The sequence below is a fragment of the Vanessa tameamea genome, chromosome 6, assembly GCF_037043105.1.
Source record: "Vanessa tameamea isolate UH-Manoa-2023 chromosome 6, ilVanTame1 primary haplotype, whole genome shotgun sequence".
Classification (NCBI taxonomy): Eukaryota; Metazoa; Arthropoda; class Insecta; order Lepidoptera; family Nymphalidae; genus Vanessa; species Vanessa tameamea.
Genome location: NC_087314.1, coordinates 3,649,099 through 3,673,179, shown reverse-complemented (window position 1 = coordinate 3,673,179; position 24,081 = coordinate 3,649,099). Strand labels below are relative to the sequence as shown.

Here is a 24,081-nt window from a genome sequence, read left to right as displayed (position 1 = left end):
CGCCGCATATGTATCCACTAACCCTCACTGGGGCAGTGGGCAGGAGGGGAGGCCTTAGCCTATCGAAAGTCATTTACAGGCCGTTGTGAAGTAAAATGATACTTCAATCACATGAATGGATTTCCATGGGAGATAGGTAATAATTCAATTATTACATTACTCTAACTCTGAAACTAAATATCGGAAAAGAGATAATACAGAGTATCTTGTCGATTCTAATTCTAATTTATCATCTAAAATGTGATTAAAAATTCTCGTAAGAGCCTTGAGACTTGTATAAAGTATATTTTGATTTGATTTCTCTAGTTTCTGTAAATACACTGTGTCTCCTCACACTGTACTCCATATACAACCTTTGTGGTATTAAAAACTGTTTATTTAGTTTATGGACCCGGAAGTCCGTTTGGCAAAAAACGGAACTATTCCCATTTCGACAATTTTTTGTTATATGTAGTTTGCTTTTTTTTAAAAACAGTTGACATCGAATTTTATGAAAACTTTGCATGTGTTTAATTAACTATCAAAGTCGAATACATCACACACACACATACATAAAACTTACACTAAATCGTTATAAAAACTGAAATTTACTCAATAATTTTGTCTCAAATCGACTTGCCTCGTCTTCGATTAGTTCAAAATATGACTACCTTCCGTTCACATAGAAATAAGTTAATAGTGAATAGCATATCCGAATATAATCTTAATTAAATATTGACTAACATCGATATTATACAATCGACTATTTGATTGACAGTTCTTACAGCCGCTAATCATAATTCATGAGCGTTAACGCGTAATTAAATATTTAATTTATTTAGAAAAAAGAATATTTCATATTCTATAATATTTTTTTTTATGTCATAGGTGGCAAACGAGCAGGAGGCTCACCTGGTGGAAAGTGACTACCACCGCCCATGGACATCTGCAACACCGGGGGGCTTGCAGGTGCGTTGCCGGCCTTTAAGGAAGGAATACGCTATTTTCTTGAAGATTCCCAAGTCGTATCGGTTCGGAAAAGCCGCCGGCAAAAACTGGTTCTACAGAGTAGTTGTGCGAGGCAGAAAATGTCTTAAAAAACGCGCTGTTGTGGATTTACTTTTATTAAATGAAAATATACAATATTGAAGTAGGCATACGATATGTTTTGTCAAAATGAATATTAACTTATTGATACGAGCATTTTACGGTTTTTAAAAAGTCAATTGAACGTGGCGTTATAAAGATTTGAAATGTGAATTATTTAGTTGATATTTCATGTTTTTATTCAAAATAAATTTAAATGATTTTGCGGCAGATATTTTTCTTATTTTAAAATCTTAAACGGGGACTTAATATAGGAATACGATGGTCATGATGACGCCCTGACCGATTCGGCCCCGGTGGCCAATCTCAAGGGAGATCAGCCAACTACGAAACCAAATATGTCTTATAACAGACTAGCGACCCGCCTCGGTTTCGCACGGGTGCAATACTAAATGTAATACAGAATGTCTTACACCGTTCACAGTTTTTCAGTCATTAGACAATACAAACCGCTATGTCCTTGCGTTTTAAATCTGTAACATCTTCGAAAATATTCATTTAAATGATATGCTGTAAAGGGTCATATTGATCTATATTGATGCATGCACAGTGTATTTAAGGTACTTAATTGGATAAGGATTAATGCCTTATTGCTTAAAATCGCTTCGAAAATAATCCATTATTATGTCTCGTAAAAAGGCAAGGATAAAAAATGGTTGGTGTGGTTGGGTTATCCTAAGAGTTAGACATATACTAATACAGACTTTTTAGAAGACCTCTTTAAGGTGTACAATACTATAATACATTATTTTGATTTATCTTATAGGGTTCAGCCAGCGTGTGAAAATGTGTTTATTCACCGCCGAGTACGAGATGAATTATAAACACAATTTAAGCACATGAAAATTCAGTGGTGCTTGCCTGGGTTGGAACCCGAAATCATCGGTTAAGATGCACGCGTTCTAACCACTGGGCCATCTCGGCACTCAAATATGTTATTCGTATGCAATATAAATGTATTCAATGTCAATATTATAATCCATCCTCAAAAATAAAAAAAAGTAGTGTAAATAGTAAGTGTAAAAAAAATATCAAAGCAAAGTGTAGTTTAGATGAAGCCAGCAAAAAAACGAAGAGAAGCGACAATCGACGCCGATCTCATTAGTATTCAAATCAACGAATACGAATTCCATATATTTTTTAATCTCTATAATATTAATCTTATTCAAAACGTTTAATTTATAAATTTTCACAACTGGAAATTATATAAATAAGTCTATTTTAATAATATTTTAACAATGCTCTTATTCAAAACGTATGTAATAAATCAAATTTATACTTTGATATACATTATAAAGCTCGTTTCGACCTCAAGTTTAATAATTCCTTAACAAGATACCCCAGCTGAGTAACTGTTACCTATATACAAGATTATGAAACAATTTAAACTGCGCTAGGTTGCGTAAATCAATTACCGAGGACAAGGCAGCCATTGGGACGGGAGTCCATTTCTGGGACATCTATTCTGACAACAGCCGCGGGCCGGAGCAATCGTCTATGCTTTAATTCAAATATTACTTGTGGAATTGGAGTCTCGGTTGGGCTAGAAGATACGCGAATAATTTAATCCTTATATAACGAATTTATATTGTAACTAGCTGTTACCCGCGGCTTCGCTCGCGTAGAATATGAATATATATATAAATTAACTTATAATATTAAGTTAATGTAAGACCTCTTTGTATACCACATTGGTGTATATTACAGCCCTTAGGGTAGAATATACAGAAACGCTTAAATGAGAATCAACTCATTTTTAATCGATATCCTAAAAATAAAATTTCTAGTTTCTAACTTCAAATATGACGGACCTCCAGACTAACCTGTATACGGAATGTTAACCCAATTTCCCTCCTTAGGCGTAAAATATCCAGAAACGCTTAAATACGTATCAAATCATTTTTAATCAGTGGCACAAAAATAAAATTTCATGCTTCTAACTTTAAAAATGACGGACTTCCAGACTATCCTATATACGAAATGACTACTCAATTTCTCTCCTTAGGCGTAAAATATCCAAAAGCGCTTAAATGCGAATCAACTCATTTTTGCGTGGAGTTAATGCTTGTTGACTTCCAGGCAGGAGACATAACATACATATAATTGTATTTAACTAACATGACTGTATTTTTAGACGTTGAAAAAGAGTAACTACTGAGTTTCTTGCCGGTTCTTCTCAGTAGAATCTACATTCCGAACCGGTGGTAGCTTTATTTTAAATAGTTTGTTAAATGACGATTCAAAAGTGCTTGTCCAAGCCTACTTGAATAAAGTATATTTTGATTTGATTTGATATGATTTAATCGGCCTAGTAGTTTTGGCATGAAAGCGAGACAGACAGAGTTACTTTCGCATTTATAATATTAGTAAGTATCGTAGTAAGTTTACGATTCATTTTTAGACTGTTAAGCAGGAACTCTTTTTTTAAATCGTCGTCCCTAAATGCTGCAAGGCTTATCTGTAGGCGTTTAATAAAAATAAGGTAAGTAAATGCACTTTAAAAGTTTCGTGTGTAGTTTTAACATAGTTATTCTTGCAACATGTACATACATATTGTTCTTTTGATTGTGTACTTCTTGTTACAGTTCTGAAAATAGTAACATTCTGTTAATGTTACTTTGCTGAAAGAAGCCTCCCTGTCGAGTAAAAGGTTTTGAGTTTGCTTCACCACGTGTAGGTTTCCTCACGATGTTTTCCTTTCAGCGCCGAGCACGAGATGAATTATAAACACAAATTAAGCACATGAGTTCAATAGTGTTTGCCGCGGGTTTCAACTCAGAATCATCGGTTAAGATTCACGTCTAGTAACCATTGGACTTTCGAGGTTCAAAGGCTATGTTAACGATTCAGATTAGGACTACAGATGATCTCTAAGCTGTTTATCGATTGAAAAGTGCTTTTATGGGCTAATTTGAATAAAAAATATTTTGATTTTGGTATTGTTTAGGGTATAGAATCAAATAAGAAATAATATATTAATCTTTCAGAGGTATGATATTTTTTTTTCATAAACATCATCTAATTCAGGTATAAATTACTAGTTTTCGACTTCATAAGGGTAAAATTAAAATGTATTTTTATTTAAATAATGATATATATGTATTCCCTAATTCATTCAGTGTTCATACATGTTACAGAGCCAATGACTATTTACGTATTTATTTAAACATCTCGATTTTTTTTCTAAAATTACCAGTCCAATTTGCAACCTGCAAAAATCATTAAAATAAAAACTAGATTATATTTAGCTTACGTATGACCTGAACCTAACTGCATGAAAAGTAGCTAACTTTAAGCCGTTTAGATTATAATATAAATTAGTATCTTGTCGGTTATTCTCGGTGGAACCCACACCTTAAAGCAGAGCTAACCCTTGACGATCAAAACAAAACACATCTTTTCCTAAGGCCATTACAAAAAAATATATTTCATCCACGTTCACTAGTCTCCGCCTAAATATTAGATTGCACCAGGCTTTACAAATATGTACCATAACCGAAGGAGATTTAACCAATTGCAGTAACCACTGCACTAATCGGCCCTCGGTTCAATTGGCTGTAATTGGTTCCGCCATTTTAGTGGCTGTCAGGTTCCACAGTTCGTTTTGTATTTACATAAAACCAATTAAGGCGGGTCACAGATACGAGTTATCGTCCGACAGTCAATGTTAAAAATCAAAGCAAATAAATTGACTCCAAACACCGGCCTTTGAAGTGGTATTTCAAAGCGAAGCATGTCTGTTTGAGAAAATAAAAAATGTAATCATATTAAATACGAGCGCTGATTTATTCATTCGATTTTTAAATACTTAAAAGAGATCTTATTACGTTTTCTTTTCTTATCTTAATTTTTTTTTCACGTTGTTAGTAAAGGTTGGAGTTTTTTTAATAAAGTTATAGTGCATTAAATTTTCTCTTTGTTTAATAAGTCCCTTTGACGGCCTAATATGTCTTGGTATATCTATAATAAAATGAGGAGACGTTTGTTTTGTAATGAGTATCTGAAAAACGACTAAAACAATATACATAAAACTTATACCAGACGATTCAGAGCTTTCGGAGAAGGCTCGCACTTGAAGAATAAGGGTCTAAATAAAATGATTATATCTTAAACATATGTATATGTCTATTTGATTACAAGGTGCACGCCAATATTAGTCGGCATGTTTTTTTTTCTGACACGTTGTAAGTCCGCCATTTTTAATACAATTTACACACCTTTCTTATGAAATTTCTACTGGTGAAAACCGTAAAAAAATTGTTTGGTAGTTTTTGAGTTTATCGCGTTCAAACAGATATACAGACTTTGTTTTATAACATGTCATGATTATATAAGAAGCTGTGCTTCGCAGATTCATGTTCTTGTTTCTATAGTCATTATCATAATCGTCGACGATAATAATAGTTTCCATAGAAGATATTATACATTACTCAGTTGTTTGAATACTCAATCAGTTTAAATATAAATGCGACTGTAATTACAAGTACGACTAAGCCTGATTAAAATCAAAACATACCGTATCAACATAGAACGTTTAAATGTATCCGACCCTTCCCGGAATTTGGTGTTAGTTGTAGTATTTAACACGTCGGTGTGCTGTGTCATTATATTCTCATTCTATAGGTTATGTATTTTTTATTATTATGAAGGCAGACGGATAAGAGTACCATTTGATAGTGAAATTCAAGCTAGAAATGAAAGAACTATTGAACTATTGAATTTATCAAATGTATTACGTAAATTTTCACTTACAATTCATCTTTTCCTCGGTTGCGAGATGATTGTAAGAAAATTAATATAACGTATAAAGATTCTAATATTTACGTTAACACACTTCTTGGGAGTACGTTGTTTACAGTTGGTTGTTAATTGAATAATATTACTCCAAAGATAGGTACATGTTATTTATAAATAAATAAAAACCGTTTTTTTTAAAAGAATTATAAATATGTAAAGTTATAGAATAAAAACTTTGTCCGTGAAAAAATACATATGTGTCAGTTTCGATCAAAATTATGTCGAATTCTCTCTGTCTATAGCACACAAACCGACAGCCCTTTTTTACCCTTCGAGGGGTGAATTAATAAAACCTATGTCCTACCGGGAGTCAAATAAATACAATAAGTGAATCTAATACTTTTAATAAAGGTTTTGCACTGTTACTACAAATATTTTATTTTATTTGTAATCTTGCTTATTCACGGCATATTTGATAATAATAACGAAAATAAATATATATATATATGTATATTTATTTTCGTTTAATTAATTATACTAGGGTTTGTTATCAAGGATGTATCAAAAATAGTTAGTGTAACAATTAATTTCAGTATAAAAATAAATTAATGGCGATAAATTTCTATTATTGTTTTGGTTCAACTTTGAATTTTACGTCGTTTAAATTAGCTAATACACCAATGAGGTATTTCACTTCCTTATTTAGTGAATATGTAAATCAAACACATGTCAGTCTCATTAAATAAATGTCTTATATTTTTAATAAAGATTGACTGGATTCTGATTGAAATGTCGATAATATCGTTCACAAAAAAACATATATTAATATATTTAAAACTTTGTTCGTGTAATCGTTGAAAAATGTAATATACCATGTAAGCTGGGCCAATATCTGCCAGGAGAATCAAAATTAATTGAAAGACGGGCTAATAAACACAAATAACTATTCCGATCAACGCAGGCAACATTACATTAATCTTACACTCACTTAAATTAATCCGTTATTTTGTAACTTAAATCTGCGTTACTTAAAATAAAAAACAATTATCAAAATAACAAATTACAAAACGTAGCAAAAATAATAAATTGTTATGTATAAATAATAAAAAAAATTGTAACAGAATTATTTTTAGATATTGAAACGTTATACTTTTTTTTCATATAATGTATATAATTTTATGAGTAATAAATTAAGAGCCGTATGTGTTGGTCTACGAGCGAATCTTTCTGTGGTTTTTTGATGGAGCGGTATGCCAACGACGGATCTATAAATACGCCCATCAATCCATCCCTTTTGATTATCGCAAAAAGGCAACGTCACAATTAATGAATTGGAGATAAAATGGGGGATTATGTTGACGAGGCAGTTTTTGAGAGATGACAGGATTAAGATGAAAATGACACAGAGATGTTCAAGATTTTTCTACTCTGTTAATTGAACAAAAATATTGCATAATCAATGAAATAAGACGAACAAATCTTAATACTGTTCTGTTTTATTTCGAATATAACATCATAATAATATGACAGGAAATTGTATGATAGTTAACTGGAAACGTATAACAAGGGTTTAGCGACTTATCCGATATGAATAGAGACAGAGATCAGACAAAGAAATTTCAAACATCTTATTGTATTTTAAAAGATTTATTGTTAACTGTATTATTGTGTTTATATCACCGTAAAATTGTATATACCTCTAGATTGTAATCTAATTCGCGAGATTGTAAATTGCCGAAATATTGTGAACGGTGATTTAAGTCAAAATAAAACGTTAAAAATTTCGATAGTTTATTATATTTCGGTTAAGTTAGGTTAGAGTTTTTATAATTTTACTTTAATTAGCTTCGGTAGATTATAATCTACCGAAAAGTAATGCGTTAAATTGTAAGCAGTATGTTACGGTTCACAATCTTTCGACAGTTCACAAACTCGCGAGATATATTATAATCTAACGGTATTTATAATTTTACGGTGACATATTCATTAAATTATAGTAACGCTCAATAAAGTCTTTACAAATTTTTTTGACTATTTATATTACGTAATAAGTATATATTTTTAATTAACATTATTGGCACGAGGTATGGAATGAAAATATTGTAACTATTTTAATTTTTGTGACGAACTTCGCACTTTGTTTATAAGAAATGGTTAATATTTCTTACATCGCTATTGTCTATGGGCAGTGATGACCACCTACCATCAGATGGCCGAGCAAAAGCTCGTCCGCCTACCAATGTCATAAATAAAATCTTCAGAAACACCGCCTCAAATTGCCAGGCACTAAGGCTGTGATAGAGTGTTGTAACTTCGTCCTCGTCCTCTCTTATGATCGACACTGACCTATTTCAGGTCCTACTCTGTTGCCTCCTTCTTGACCATGACTATCTCACGATTGTCAATACGTTTGCCCCATGAGAGAAGTCTTATTCGAATTTGCGGACCAGAATTTACATAACGCGTCCTACGCGAGGCTCATCTCATCTCTAGGTTCATACCATTGTGGCGTTACACAGTCATCACCTTCAGTCCGATCTTACATTTGCAATAATTATCGTGACCGATAATTATATTACAACAAATCACATCTAATTAAATAATATCTGACGATGCACATGTCTTATTTTATACGATGAGAAATTAAATATTATTCTAGTAGTCAAACTTTAGATTTTATATAAATAATACACAATATTAAGTTACGGCTTTAAAACGTCTATATATAATACTATTTTGGCTGACTTTATAATTCATTCCTCTTTGTAGGAGGCAATCATTAGAATGATTATTATCCGCAAATTAGCGGATCATTAACTGAACGACGTCATTAAGGAATGACTGATGAACTCATTGTATCAGTTTATAGACATTTGTTTTGATTACATCAAAGTATGCAAGTTGAAAATTGTTACAGCTGGCAAAAAGTATAATGTATGAGTCGAAAACTATAAATTATAGATAATTATAAAATACACCATATATTATATATAAATATCATAATATAATCATATATTAATGTACCGTTTGGTTAGCTACCTTTGAGTTTTCTTGATTAGTTAAAGGGCTATAGATTTTTTTTAATAATAAACGAGAAGTTATATTTGCATGTTTATTATTTTCATAGAGTACCTCGAGCCTGAGGAACCTTCGTAATTTGTAAACTGAATTTTTTGGTGTTGTAATAAAAAATAAAATAATTACTTTTGTCTATCTCCCACGTAGCCTAATATGTTTGCCTGATGTACAACATAACTTCACTTGGTGGTAGAACTGTGTTTCGGTTTGAATGGTGAGTGAGCCAGAGTACAAGGGAAATAATATTTCTTTAACAGTTTCCGTGGTCGGTGGCATGTAAGAAATAGCAAATATTTCTACATGCCACCACCAAATAGTAAATATTTCTTACATGCCACCGACCACGGGAGAAATAGTAAATATTTCTTACAGTGTAATTGTCTCTGGGCGGTGATGACCACTACCACTTCATTTGTTTACTGTGTTCGGATGTGCAGATAGGCACATAAGGGATTTTGAAGTACATCAGTTTCATTCAGTTTGTGTAGTATGAAACTCATCGGGTATCAATATCTAATCTATTAAGATTCTTAAGGATTGAAGATCAGTTACTACCCTTATCTGAAAACGTACTACGTTCTATAAGGCCTATATTTCTGTGAGTACTTCTCACTCATTTGTGTGATAATTAATCTCAGCGTCAATCAGTAACCTGTTGGCACCCTCAATGGGGCGTTTCTCCTTTGGATTAGGTCCTTGCATTAAAACGGTCCCAAGAGCATAAGCTCGGGAGTGCTTTGTACGTAAAAAGCTCGTTAAAGCCGAGTTGTATGAGGATGAAGTTAGAAGAATAATTTATGTTTTATGGCTTCAATAGCTCCAAAGCATTTGTCTCGTTATATCCCTAGTACCGAGTTCGTCAGAGTTACCTCGTTGAAAATTTTTTTCATTCATGTGCAGTTTAAATGATCAAGTAATCTATTGCTGTGCACTTAAAGGCCTTTCATTCTCACAGCTCTTGTATCCGCGTAATATGTCTCGGGTATGCGAGACATCAATCAACTCAGATATAAGTAATTAAGGAGTTTGACGGAACCTTTATTAAACCAATTTCAAATAACAAAGATTTGGCTTATGAAACTCAAAACATCAAATTCAACAAGCACCGTTAATTTATATGGAATTGGTCGGTGGACTTGCAAATAGGGCTATCTGATGGTAAGTGGTCACCACCGCCCATAGACAAAGGCGCTGTAAGAAATATTAACCATTCCTTACATCACCTATGCGCCACCAACCTTGGGAACTAAGATGTTATGTTTCTTGTGCCTGTGATTACACTGGCTCATCCACCCTTCTAACCGGAACAAAACAATATAGAGTACTGCTATTTGGCGGTAGAATATCCGATGAGTGGGTGGTACATAAGAGCTTGCACAAAGCCCTACCACCAAGTAAACTATCGGCAAACCTTCTTTATAAAGTAGTTATTACATTTTTGCCCGCTTTTATATGCTCTTATTTATAACAACATATATTTATTTAATATTTATTTTGAAACAAACACAACAAATATAAATAAAATACTCGAACAAGCTACAAAGTTATAAGTCCTTGGAACTGAACAGACGATTCCTTTCTAAGGATTCAACTACTGGATCAGGTGGCTCTTAAAAGCGTATTTCTGAAACTGAAATGAACATGATTCAGGTCAAGTTTGCCAATTATAACTTTTGATCTGCACTTGTTTCTAGACTAACATCGTTATTGTTAAAAACTACATATCTTATATTAGTTAAAATATAAATATAATGAACTAAAATTTGTTTTATTTTCTTCTAAGTATCATATTGTGTGTCAATAAAGTCACAGATAAAAAAGTCGTTATAATATACTGATTTTCTTGAAGTGAAAATCTTTTTTTTTAACACGACTTTTAAAAGGGAGATGTTTTTAATTTGTCTTTGTGAATAATATAGTTTTTTGTATTACCTTTAGATAATCTTCTGCAGAGCGTTTCTACCGACTTAAGACGATACGCCATTTTGATACGTGTGTCCTATAAATTTTATAATTATTGTAGTCAATATCGCATATCAGATATTGTCTAAATAATAAAGCTTTTATTAATATTTTTTTATATTTTTTCATTACTTTTCATATATACAAATTTATATAAATACTCTTTAGAAAGAGGTTTTTACTTATGTATTAAGTTTAACTGTTTAACGGAGAAATGCTGCTAGCATTCTTGCCACCATTCCACGCGGTCTAGATTTGTACAGTAACTATTTTTAATTAATATTTGTATATATTTAAGGACTTGATGTTATTATTTCTTATATAAATAAATTATATGTACCCAAAAACAAAAAAAAGTCAAACTTTCTTTTAAATTTAACTTAAATGTGCAATCAATCGTGTTACATTACATTACATTAGCAGCCTGTAAATTTCCCACTGGTGGTGCCTGCGTGGGTTTGAACCTGAAATCATCGGTTAAGATGCACGTGTTCTAACCACTGGGCCAATCTCGGCTCAATCGTGTCCTGTACTTAAAATAACACAATTTTATTAAGGAATATTTGTGTGTCCAAATGAAAAAGGCAAACGACATTATAATGATTTCGCTAACTGTCGAAACTAGATGAGCATTTTGATTTAGACGTTACCAATAATACTAGTTGTTCATCCAAAATGTGTACGGGTAATATACATACAAAGTTAAACCTCCCACTTTCCCCCTTGAAGCTGAAATTTACAAAAAAAACTTCTACTAAAAACAAGTGAGCGTCGACGTCGCAAAAGGTGTAACTATGGAAAATTTCAAGTGAATCGGACACGTAGTTTCAGAGATCTCGTGATGTGTTAGTCAGAATATAGATACATAAAGACGAAGTATGGTATGTAAATATAATGGATGTATATATATATCTATTGGGAGTGACGGTGGCCTTGTGCGGATGAACAAATATTAAGTGAAGATTGCGGGTTAAAAAAAGAGAGTGCGTTTGTGCATGCAGACACTTGGTGGTACGTCTCTGCGGAAACCCACGTGGTTAGGTACTATTCACTCATCAGATATTCTGGTCCAATTAAATTCATTCAATTATTTTCCGTTCCGGTTTGAAGGGTTAGTTAGCTAGTGTAATTTTAGGCACAAGGGACGTAATGTTTTAGTTTCCAGGGTTTGTGGCGTATTGCCGGTTCTTCTCGATAGAATCTACTTTCCGAAACGGTGTTAGCTTTAAATTTATTTCAACATGTAACATGATGATTTATAAGTGCTTTTATGAGGCTATTTGAATAATGAATATTTTGAATTACTTAATATTTCTAACAGCAACAATGTCTATGGCCGGTGGTGATCACAGTATCAAGTGGTCCTTTTGCTCGACTACCTATGTATCTTATATTGCCTAAATTTGTTTATAATGTACATCTCGTGCTCGACGGTAATGGCGAATACCGGGTGAAAATTTTGACGTATCGGATAAAAAACTGCCACCAAGAAATGCGTTGGAATAAGCTATAAATCCTTTTTAGAAGACACCTTTGCAGTCTGTGTCCTTTTACTTCTAATTAAGCCAATCTTCCCGTCTGACTCATCTAAAAAAAGATAACTCTGAGTAAACACTTAAAAAAATTCAATACGTTTAATCAGTGTGTAGCGTCTTTTCTATACTTTTAAATAAAAATACAAGGAAAGAAAAATTCAATCGCAACGTAAAGGTGAGACGAAATCGATCGCTATGAGAGTTTGATCGTCTAAAGCTTTTAAGAGATGAGATCGCCACCTCACTTGCCGTAACACGCCTCGATAGACAAGATCAGCATTGCTATATCAGTATATAATCATAAAATTCGTGGATAAAAAAGAAAAATAAAGTTAAGGACACACAATAATACTAATTTTTTTTTTGATATTTTTCCTCTTTTTTTATTGGTTGGAAGTTTTAAGCTTGGTCGCTTTAATGAAGTAATGAAATGGATCAACAATATGGGTATTTTTTATATCCGGAAATAAAAAAGGTTATTAAAAGAAGATAAAAATTTCGGCCCGAGAATATGTTTTAAAGGAAAACATTGAATTTATGATGAGACAATAACATAAAATCAATGATATTCATGTTTATTATTTATTTTAGAATAGGAATTACTTAAAAAAAAAAGATTAAATTCAGAGAGAATTTATTTCTTTATTTATTATTGCAATTGAATTTATTGTTTATCATTCAGTTGATTTTATACATAATAAAATAAATGTTGAATATAATAGTATTAAAAGGATTTTAAAATCAGGCGGAGCCAAATATCGCATTTCCTGGTACCGTCGATTGCTTTATGTTTGGGGATCGGTATAAGGGCCTACCCTGCATATACCCTAGCGATTCGCTTTGCCAAAATCGTAAAAGCTTGCGACATGCACCGCATCACTCATTATGGGCAAGTGAGAGATACATCACACGTTTGAACTGTTTTAGTTGGTGCTAAAATGCGTTACAGTATCTAATAAACTTCTTGGTCTCAAATATCCTTAAATTTTTGTACATATATTTTTTTGAAAGACATAATAGTCGTTATCAGTTTTTATGATCTTACTAAAAGATGAATCTAGACGCTAAATATTTTTTCTATTTATTTTTCTTTATAATCATAGCTTATGCTGGGTACGCTAATTCAGTTTGAATTCACCACAAAAATCTACAAAACAGTTCGTTAGGTTTTATAGTGATGTTGATTATTGAAGCCCTTGTTATGACTCGGTACACGAGATTTTGAGATTTTCGGGGTATCTTATAGAATCGTTCCTTCCTTACTTTATTAAACTGTACAAGTCAAATAAAACCAGAGCTATCATAGTAACTTCTGAGTACATTTGTATTTACAGAAATCATTTTATTGTAAATACTCAATGGAATTTGTTTTTTTTTTTTTATGATGAACAGTTTTAAGTAACCTATTTTAAAGGCCAAACAAATACATTTTCTAGCTAAATAATAAATTTATGAGCGCTAGCAGATAAGTCAAAAATGACATCCAGCTAATTTCACTATCCTAAAAAGCAAAGTCACCTCGCTACGTCAAAAACTGCTTTTCACGTCATGTCATAATCATCTAATCGGCGTCACTTCCTAACACAGAACATTCATGTGTGTCGACTTCAAAATTGTTACGTCAGTCAGTTTTCATTCCGATGATAAGAATTAGAGGCAGCAGTGAGATTATATAAGAATTCACTTAGTATCTCACTCGTGAAATGTTGAAAACTGACTTACAGTGATACGCCATTTAGATGTATACGCTTCTACAACAGGATCCCAGAAAGCGTTCAAAATGCTTCTGTTGCCAAATTTAAAAAAAAATTGTTAAGTAACGCTTGTGTGCGAAAGGTTACTATATAATTAGTGAGTTTATGATTGATAACACACCTTGGGAATGAAACGATCGCCACCTGGCTATTTCTATTCATATTCAATATTTGTATTTAATTAGTTTGACAAAAAAAGAGACCCGCTGAGTTTCTTTCGCCGGTTCTAAGGTCAGGGTGTTTACTTTTCCGAACCGGTGGTAGTGTTTAATTTGACTATCAATAAGTAAGTGTAATGCTTCTATATTGAATAAAGGAGTTTTAGTTTGAGTTTGATACGTTTATCCTATAACATTTATAATAATTATAGTCAATGTCATAATTCTGACATTTCATACTCGAGTTTTGCGGTAGGATTCGAGTTTCTTGTTTCAGAATAGTCTTCAGTTATATTCTCAGACTCAGACTTTTTCATTTCATTGATTATACTTAAGTGTTAGTTTATTTTTTATAATTATTTCAGTTTTATTTGTATGGGGATACTACGCAGACATGCCTTGGGTCTATGATGTTGGTAAATGGTAGTTTTAGCGAAACACGTCGACAATTCCCCGACGTTAGTTAAATTGGTTGTATAAATAAAATATTTATAATAAAATAGTTTATGGTTGTATAAACCTAGTTGGACCGAATTGACTTTAGTTACATAATTATTATGTATTAAATAATTAATAATGAACATCGTTATGATTTAATGACAAGAAATAAAATAACTATTAATAATTCATTGCCTATCAAAAATTAACAAAAAAATAAAAAAGTAAGTTTAAATAATATTACATAAAGTCTTATATAATAGAAAGATATAGAGGGAAAGGTGGGGTGTTATGTTGTGGCGCCTGGAGGGAGGGATACCTTAGTTGATGATTTCTGCCACTTCACACTACTAGAAGCCGCGTAGAAGAACTTCGTTCCAAAAAAACATTATATAATTAATAAACAACAGAAATATAAATTAATTAACCTTCGATTAAACAGACGAAGAAAAAAATCGTTTAAATATTACAATGTTATAAATGAATACCGATGATACATTAATTTAATAAACGATGAAGATTTAATTGTTCTGATTCAATATAAAATAGAAAATTAAGTCTACTTAGATTTTAGATGAGATTACGTTTGCTATTAAGTGGAATTCTATCAACAATATTATAAAAATCGCTAGTCGGAATTTGAACCGAGACATTATTTTATTTTTAAATTATATTCTCACTAATTGAAGTACAATGCAAGTAGATGAAGTGTCTTTGAGATAAATATTTCTAAGAATTCTATATTCGCTTCAAGTGTTATAATCGACTTGGATACAGATTGATTGTTTGTACGTCCTATATAAATAAAGGGCCTTTAATATTCCACGGAGTGATGCTGTTTGGAAAAATATTTACTGTAAACATGGAACACTTAGTACTTGTGTCAGTTTTATTATTTCTTTTCCTTGAATCTTGTTATAATATCATTGCATTGATGTTTGTTATTTAGTTTCAGTGTTATTTAATTTTACATTGCTCATGAATTTTAAACTTCGTTTTTTAAGCTTAGATGTATTTACGCGTCGAAACATATAGTGAATAGCAGTTGGCAACTAAGTACACGAGTAAAGTAATATTATTTGCAAATTACTTTCATTTTTAATACAAGTTTGCGTGGTTGTGTTGGAGGCGTGTGCCAACTCTGCGCCGACGATTGTTACGCTTTGATTTTTTATATATCTAGATAGACTATCAGAGCTGACAAAGCGTCGAAAAACATAGTGACCAAGGGTTGGCCACTAAACACATGGACTAGTAAAGTAGTGTGTTGTTTGGCGAGGGTCAAGCGTAGTTGTCACGCACACCAAGATAATAATCTAGATATAGTTATATATAATCTGAGTTGTTACGTTACGCCAGTATTCATAGAAAGTTTTAATCTTGCTTTTAGTCAGTTGTTCGATTTTTTATGGTTTTAACTTTTGATTAGCTCTTAAACGACTGTTTTGCTCGGCTTGAAGTAAATTTTGTGCCCAGCTTATTCCGGGGCGTACAACTTCTATGCCAATTTATTTAGACCTCATTTATTCACTCGAGTGTAAAAAAACACCCACACACGTACTTTCCCATTACTAATATAAAAACTCTTTTTGATAGCGATAAAAAAAAATCAGATCATAATAAAAAAATTTTTTTACATATATACTAAGATATGACAACATTGTAATTACTTTATTATCAAAGTAGGATAATTAAACTACATTAATATGTGAGTTAATGAGCTTAATTGTGTTTTAAATTCATTTCGTGCTTCTCTGTAAAGGCAAACATCTCTACATAACGGATGACAGCGTGGTGGAATTAACTCCAAGCCTACTTCAGCGGAGATGAAATCCAGAAGTGGGACATTAACGGGCTGCTACATTATACATACACATAAAAGCTAGAAGCTATAAACACACAACATTAATTTTATTCGAAATGTCGCCGCACCGAAACTCAGTAAATGCCGAAACAGCCGCCCACAATGGATAGAGCTTTCATTAATTACCGCTAAGTCAAATCAAAGAGCAATAAAACGCTTAAACAAGACTATTTCTGCGTGACATTTGACTTACCAAGTTCAGAAATAATTTCTACTTTGAATTATTTCACAAATGGAAATTGCCACAGGCTTTGCCCTTGTAAAGCAGAGTGCAATTAAAAGAGTCATGTTCTTTGAACCCTGTCTAATTACCGAGACACGTTCGTTAAATCTACTGTTTTAATTCATTCCTTTTTATGATAAGAGAGGGGAAGAGGGTCATGTGTGACTGGTCGGTGAATCTTCCGAGCGCTTTACACCGAGTCGGTGTACGCTTCGTTGAATGCAATCTTGCATTGAAAATTATGCGGCTCGACCGATTTATTTGAATGGCGAAATATGAATGTCCTTTTTAATATTAAATCATCATAATAAATTCTTATTCTTCTGGATAACTTCATATACTTGGTATATTATTTATTTATAAACTCTTTATACGAAATCAAATCAGTACTAAATTATTTTTAAAGCAAACGAGTTAATTTTGTAATGTTTGCTTGATAGCTACGCTTGACACTTACTGAACGTCATACTAATTTGCTTGTGTGTGTGTGGTTAGTGGCCTACCATTGGCCACTATTTAATCGACGCATTCTAAGCCTTGACAGTGTATCTAGACATATAAATAATCCATATAATGAACGACTTTTGACCCTTACATTTCGAGCTCTGCGCAATATCTTGTTATTAACTGAGGGTACAATCAAAAGTTAGACAAAGTAACTTCATAATAAATAAGAGAAAATTGGTTGTACGTTTAGATTCAAATTTTCGAAATCACTCGGTCCGCTGAGACTGTTTGACTTATACAATGATTCGGCTTCTTGGACGCCGATAAGAAAGTTTGAAATTTCTTAATACAATGTTACGTGTATCTTCATTTTAGTATAAATTACAAGTCCGTTGTAATTAATTTTCGTAGTTATTACTAAATAGCTTGGACTAAACACGCTATATGCTTACCGAGTTTATGTTTCTTGGTGGTAGGGCTCTGTACAAGCCAATAGGTACCATAAAGATACTAGCCTCAAATCACATATTCTATCCACTGACGGCAATATTTACTATTTTTTTGGTCCAGTTCGACTATCGATTTTTAATAAAACAAAGTTATATTTCAGCGTCTAAGATGTTATAAATAAATCGTCTTAATTTTTTAATAAATTAAATAATTTATAAAATGATATCTACAGAAGCAGATCGTAAGCTCTTCTAGGAAAGATATTTCCTATTAAATTATTAATATGGAACTCACTACGCTGTTCCACTGCGTGTCATATAAGAGGTTAAATTACATTCAACACATGTAAATTTCCTGACGATAATTCACGGCCGAACACGAGAAGAATAAAATTAAAAACACAAATAATAGTAATCAGTTCTTTAGACCACTCGTTCTTCCCTTTTAACTTATAGCCCATGTATTTTTTTATATGTCGTAGGTGGCAAACGAGCAGGAGTCTCACCTAATGGAAAGTGACTACCACCGCCCATGGACATCTGCAACACTGGGGGGCTTGCGGGTGTTTTGCCGGCCTTTGAGGAAGGAATACGCTATTTTCTTGAAGATTCCCAAGTCGTATCGGTTTTGAAAAGCCGCCGGCGAAAGCTGATTCCATAGAGTGGTTGATCCAATAATAATAATAATATAAGTATCCAATGAACCATCTATAAAACCATTAACATTCAATTTGTGCTAAAATATTATCAACGTTTTGACTTTATAGTGTATTCCGTGTTCATTAACAAATACATAAATATAATTACTGCCAGCGTTTTGACATAGAACTGGCTAATGATTGTTACAAATATTTGCAAATTTAAAGGTGTTAGTTTTTTCACAGCAACAATGTTTATGCATTCCTAATTCACGTTTCAATTTAGTTTATAGTTTGAGTTAATGGATACGACATTAGCTCAAGATATAAGATCAATTTCGCGAGGAATGCTAGACAGACTCATACACCATTGAGATATTGAGGCTACAATTGAAAGTGATCTTGATTGTGAAATGATGGAGTAATCGATGTTTCAATTGTAATTACAAATGTCTACCTCGTTAATCTAGTGGCAATATTATAAGGCTGAATCGAATACGATGTTGTTTGGTAAGGAGCAAGTTTGAACCCCGAGGAAAGATTTTTATAATTTTTTTGCAAAAATCTGATGACCAACCCTTAATACGCGAGCAAAGGCGCTGGAGACAAGCATTATGTTATAAAAACAAAACATTTGCTTATCATATTATGACCTATGTGGTTATGTTGTTGTCGCTTCGAGAACCTTCTGTGAACAAAATCAGTTAGTAGGATAATAATTAATATAACAGTAACAGTAACTTTCCTTACGATGTTTTCTTTCACCGCCGAGCTCGAGACGAATTATATGATGACGTAGATGTTATGTCCCTTGTGCCTGTAGTTACACTGGCTCGCTCTCCCTTCAAACCGAAACACAACAATACTGAATACTGTTGTTTGGCGGTAGAATATCTGATGAGTGTGTGGTACCTGCCCAGTGGTGGTAGGGCTTGCACAAAGCCGTACCACCAAGTAATTTATATAATAATGTCTGATTGAATATTTTAAATGTGATGTAAATAAAACAAAATTCCTCTTTAAATATATATACGGGTTAAACAAGTGGGGTGATAACCGTAGGTGGAAATTCATTTGAGTAGGTAGATCAATACAACTGGATACACAATCAATATAGTTATATTTACAGTTTACTCGCAACAACCATTTCGTAAATTGACAGGCTGTTACTGTGTAGTATGTGTTACTTTTCTATATAACGATAAATTCGTGCAAATCGGTTTTGCGCAAGTAAACAAACGGTATAGCTTCGCTTATCGTCGCACAAATCTAAAACCGTAATATAAAAAGTAAAACAATAACAATGTTTTATATAGAAGTTCGTAAGTGTCTATATGAATCAATGTTTTACCGTATGCACACGTTTAACTGCGCAAACTGGTTTGTACAAATAAGCGCAAAGTGATACTTGAAGCTCGACTAAGCTTCATGTCCTCGAGGCTGCAGATCTAACGACACACTTCTACGTATTTAACGATGTAGCCTTTACAGTCGATATATAAATTCAATTGAATTGAAATAAACTGAGTTAAAAAATATATCTTTTCAAACATTTATTTTATATTAAGATATACTAGCACGAACCACCGCAATGTATTCCCTTTACGACACGACACATTTATCTAAGTCAAAAACGAATATACATAGTTCATACATATTATGTACTTATGACACATATATATATATATATATATATATACCATATTCTTTTTGCCTTGGTGCTTAATAATAATAATACTTTAAAATGAGGCGATTGGATGAGGTTGAATATTGACAATCTCCAATCAAAATTATCTAAATTATATTATAGTGTCTCCTTTAATATATATTTATGTAGATAAGTCCTTGTATCATCAATACCATTGGCAAACGTGCACCAAAGCTCCTGTTTTTCTCTCTTCCACTATCCGCCATCTGTGTATAGTCCCGGCGCCTTCATCAGGTCAGTCAAAGTACTAAATAGTTTCAATTGAAATTATACTCTATGTAGATGGAATTATAAAAGGTTTAACTTGTATACCTTTTTTGAAAGTATTTAAGCGATAAGTTTTTGCACTATATCAGAAAATACTGCACTGAGACTATATATATCGAATTCGTAAACCGAATCGGGATGTGAGTTGTACTCAGACAGTATTTACAATAAACACTAGTCACTTAATTTGTAAGCAATTGATATTAATTGTATTGTTAAAACTTATCATACTCAGTACTAAGTGTTAAATTATATCACGAAAATCAATCTCGACGAAATAAAATTTAAAGAGAAATAATAAAACAATACACGCACATCAAAAATCAGCTAAAAAAATAAATTGTAAAGGCTCTAACAATCATAAAATATCTCTGTTAAGGTTTATTTTAGGCTTAATTTCCCTAAAAGTTAGCAAGAAATAATATAACGGGAGTTTAATAGATATAAACGTCATTTGAACCTGCTACACAAAGTAGCATTCGAATATAATTTTCACGATGGTGACAGAATTGAATAAGCTAACCGGCTCTCCCATCATAAATCACAGTTACAAAACAAACAGTCCTACTTCAAATCAATTATGGTAAGACATTGTTACCATCGACAGTACAATCGGCTTCTAGGAAACGAACAGTGGCACAATAATGTCATTATTTAGTTCAATTTACAGAATTAGCTTGATAAATGTATTTAAATTACTGTTATCGTATACAGATGCGCGCGCCGTAGCTCCTACGCCCGTACGAGGAAAGCTCAGTAGCATAGACGCCGTCGGAGGGAGTTTACGTTGACTCCTTACTTTGTTCTGGATCGCGTTTTCGTATCGAACTAATCCGAGTGACAGTTTAAGGTGATTTTCAGTGTACAAGTGAAGTGAAGTGAAAGTGTTCGAAGGTAAGCTTGTTTACGTATACCGTTTATATTATTGGAATTGATGTGTGTTGTTTTATAGGTAATTGTAATTTTATTTCGTTATAAAATTATCGTTTGAATGTTATTTAGGAATGTGATCACGATGCCAATTCGATTTGATTATTTCGTATAAGTTTTACGATCATATTTTGATGTTAATTTACGTATTATTTCATCTTGAATATAACAATTATGTTCGTCATTACATTATTAACGATTACGAAAAATTAATAATACTTCTCACTATTCATTCTCATTAATACTTCAAATATGTCACTATAATCATATTACAAAAAAATATATAATTTATTATTTATTTTATAATCAGAATATATCTGCATAAAGTCGAGCAAAACAAGTCTATTATCGATGGGGAAAATGGGATGGTTGCTTTGAATTATATATTAGCTCCCGCGCACGACATTCCCCGCCTCGTTTATGTAGTTAGTTTAGCTTCCAATTTTTTATACAATTTTGCTTCGGTCTGATTATCTGATTAACTATCGTCGATACGATTAATATTCTTTATACATATCTTCACAATGAAAGAAAATATACAAGAGTATGACTATCTAATTAAAAATATTTTTATATCATTTTAAATGTATCATAACAGTTATATTGAATATTTTGTGCCAGCCCGGCAAATGTCGCTCGCTAATTAGTTATTGTCTCGCCCGATATTAATAGTTTGTGTTACTGTGATCTGGATTTAAGGGTTAACTAACCAGTACTGTTACAAGTAAATCTTAGTGCGTTTTTATTGTTGGCGGCGCTTTGATATATTAAGAAATGCCTTAGCAAATTCTCGAATTATCAATAAAACGACAAAAGTACGTTGATTCGTTTAGCTTATAAATGATACATTTCTATAAGGAATTCAAAGGCGTCCGAATAAATCACGTTTTGTGACATTTAAAGTCACGTGTTGCTTTAAATCTTCAAGTGATGATTTTATCTCAAATTGACTCAAAAATATAATCATATAGCATAAAATAAAGGTCCGTATTAATTGAGTTCTTGGTTTTTTAAATCTATATTTAAAATATATTGACTTTAATCTTATTTTCTAAGTCATTATTATAAAGTTACGTATCAAATCTTGCAAAAGCATTTTAAGCCAGCTTATCTCAACCGATCGAGTTGATATCTTGCACACACTTTTGGTGCTCTTGAGAATACATTTCTTTTAATTTAATACGTTTTCGTATATCCTAATATATTTTTTTAATACATTATTTTAGTTAACGGGAATTCAATCGGTTTTCTTCTCTGGCCTGGTATTTTTAATTTCGAACCGGTAATAGATTTTTGACAATCAATAAGAAAGTGTAACGCTTCTATGTTCAATATTTTTTAAATATATAAATATTATACAATTATTTAAATATTATTTGCTTAATAGTGCATTCTGAGTTCTTCTATAATTGAAGGATCACACAACTGTAAACTTTACCTTAAATAAATAAATAAATATTTTGACTAGACTTAAAAAATAATTTGATACTTGAAGTAAAGTCACTTATACTAAAAATATTAAAATATATATATTAACTAATGAGTTACTTTTGCGGGTACTCCTGCGTAAACAGACGTGCTTTGCCTTCCGTCTGAAGTCCAATAATAAAAAATAGCTTCCAATGAGTAACTGTCAAAAAATCATTGGTTTTACTAATTATTTTTGACATTTTTTTTTAAATTATCCAACGTCATTCAGTACAGCATCCTCTCTGAGGAACATAATATTACTTATATTAATATTATAATTACAAAAGTTCATTCGCTTAGATGTTTTTTCTCAATAATGTCAAACTGCTCGTAGATTTGAAACTTGATTTCGAAGCATATTGAAATGCGGCGGAGATTTTTGTGTATTTATTTTTAATTCATAAAAAAATCTACAATTTAGGATTAAAATTTTTGTATCTTTGGTTTCCTAGCATAATTTAGAGATTTGCAAACATTATGTGAAAAAGATAGCTTAAGCTTTAGCTAGAAGGTATTTCTATGCTTCTGTATAATTAGCTTGGCTTAGTTGATTGTACACATGAGATTAAGCGTTGATTATCAGTTTATTTGTATTGATTATCTTATCCACAATCTAATATAGCTTAGATTAACTAAGTTCATAGGACGAAGTATTTAAGTGTCAAATAAACTTATCTAATAATTTTTGTACAACTGATTCATGCATTGGTACATATTACTACTCTATTTATTTTACTGCTAAGTAATAAATTTTATGAAATTCGAAATCTCTGAATCCATCAAATGCACATTTATAAAACGTTAAAATGAACAAATTAAGATTATTGTTTATTACGAAAATAAATTTCTTAAAATACCAACGACGACTTTTTCAAATAATAACATTCTAAAATCAAATTTTACCCCGACTTCCTTTAAATGTGGTAGATGTTACTTACGATCTTTTAACAAAAATTTTAAAGTTACATCATTGAATTAAAATGAAATACAAAATTATTCAAAATATTCTTTAATTTATTTACGATATCCGGTTCATAAATAACCTGTAAAATCCTGGCTTTTGAAATAATTTCGATAAACAATGGCCGTACGAAAATAATTGATGTTAAAACAAAGAATGGCTACAAAGGGAATTATCGTTGGAAATAAATAGCGTCACTTCAAAAGGATTATGCGGATGACAAGCGACGGGGTTTCGTGTATGAGGACACGTTATTAAAAAATGCGTTCATAAAATCATCTAGTCATCAAAGTTATATGATCAGAAAATATTTAAAGAAAAATATATATTCGTACTAACTTTCTACCCTCGCTAAGACCGCGTAACGGGGGCTCCA

The 24,081-nt window shown here is 32.0% G+C and overlaps 1 protein-coding gene across 1 annotated transcript in view; it reads left to right on the top strand.

The window, feature by feature from the left end:
* Positions 1-21,097: 21,097 nt before the first annotated feature.
* Positions 21,098-24,081, top strand: part of LOC113393448 (uncharacterized) — a 299,052-nt gene continuing 296,068 nt past the window's right edge. The window contains exon 1 of the mRNA XM_026630334.2: positions 21,098-21,238. The gene's annotated coding sequence lies outside the window, so the exon portion shown is untranslated. The remainder of the gene's footprint in view (positions 21,239-24,081) is intronic.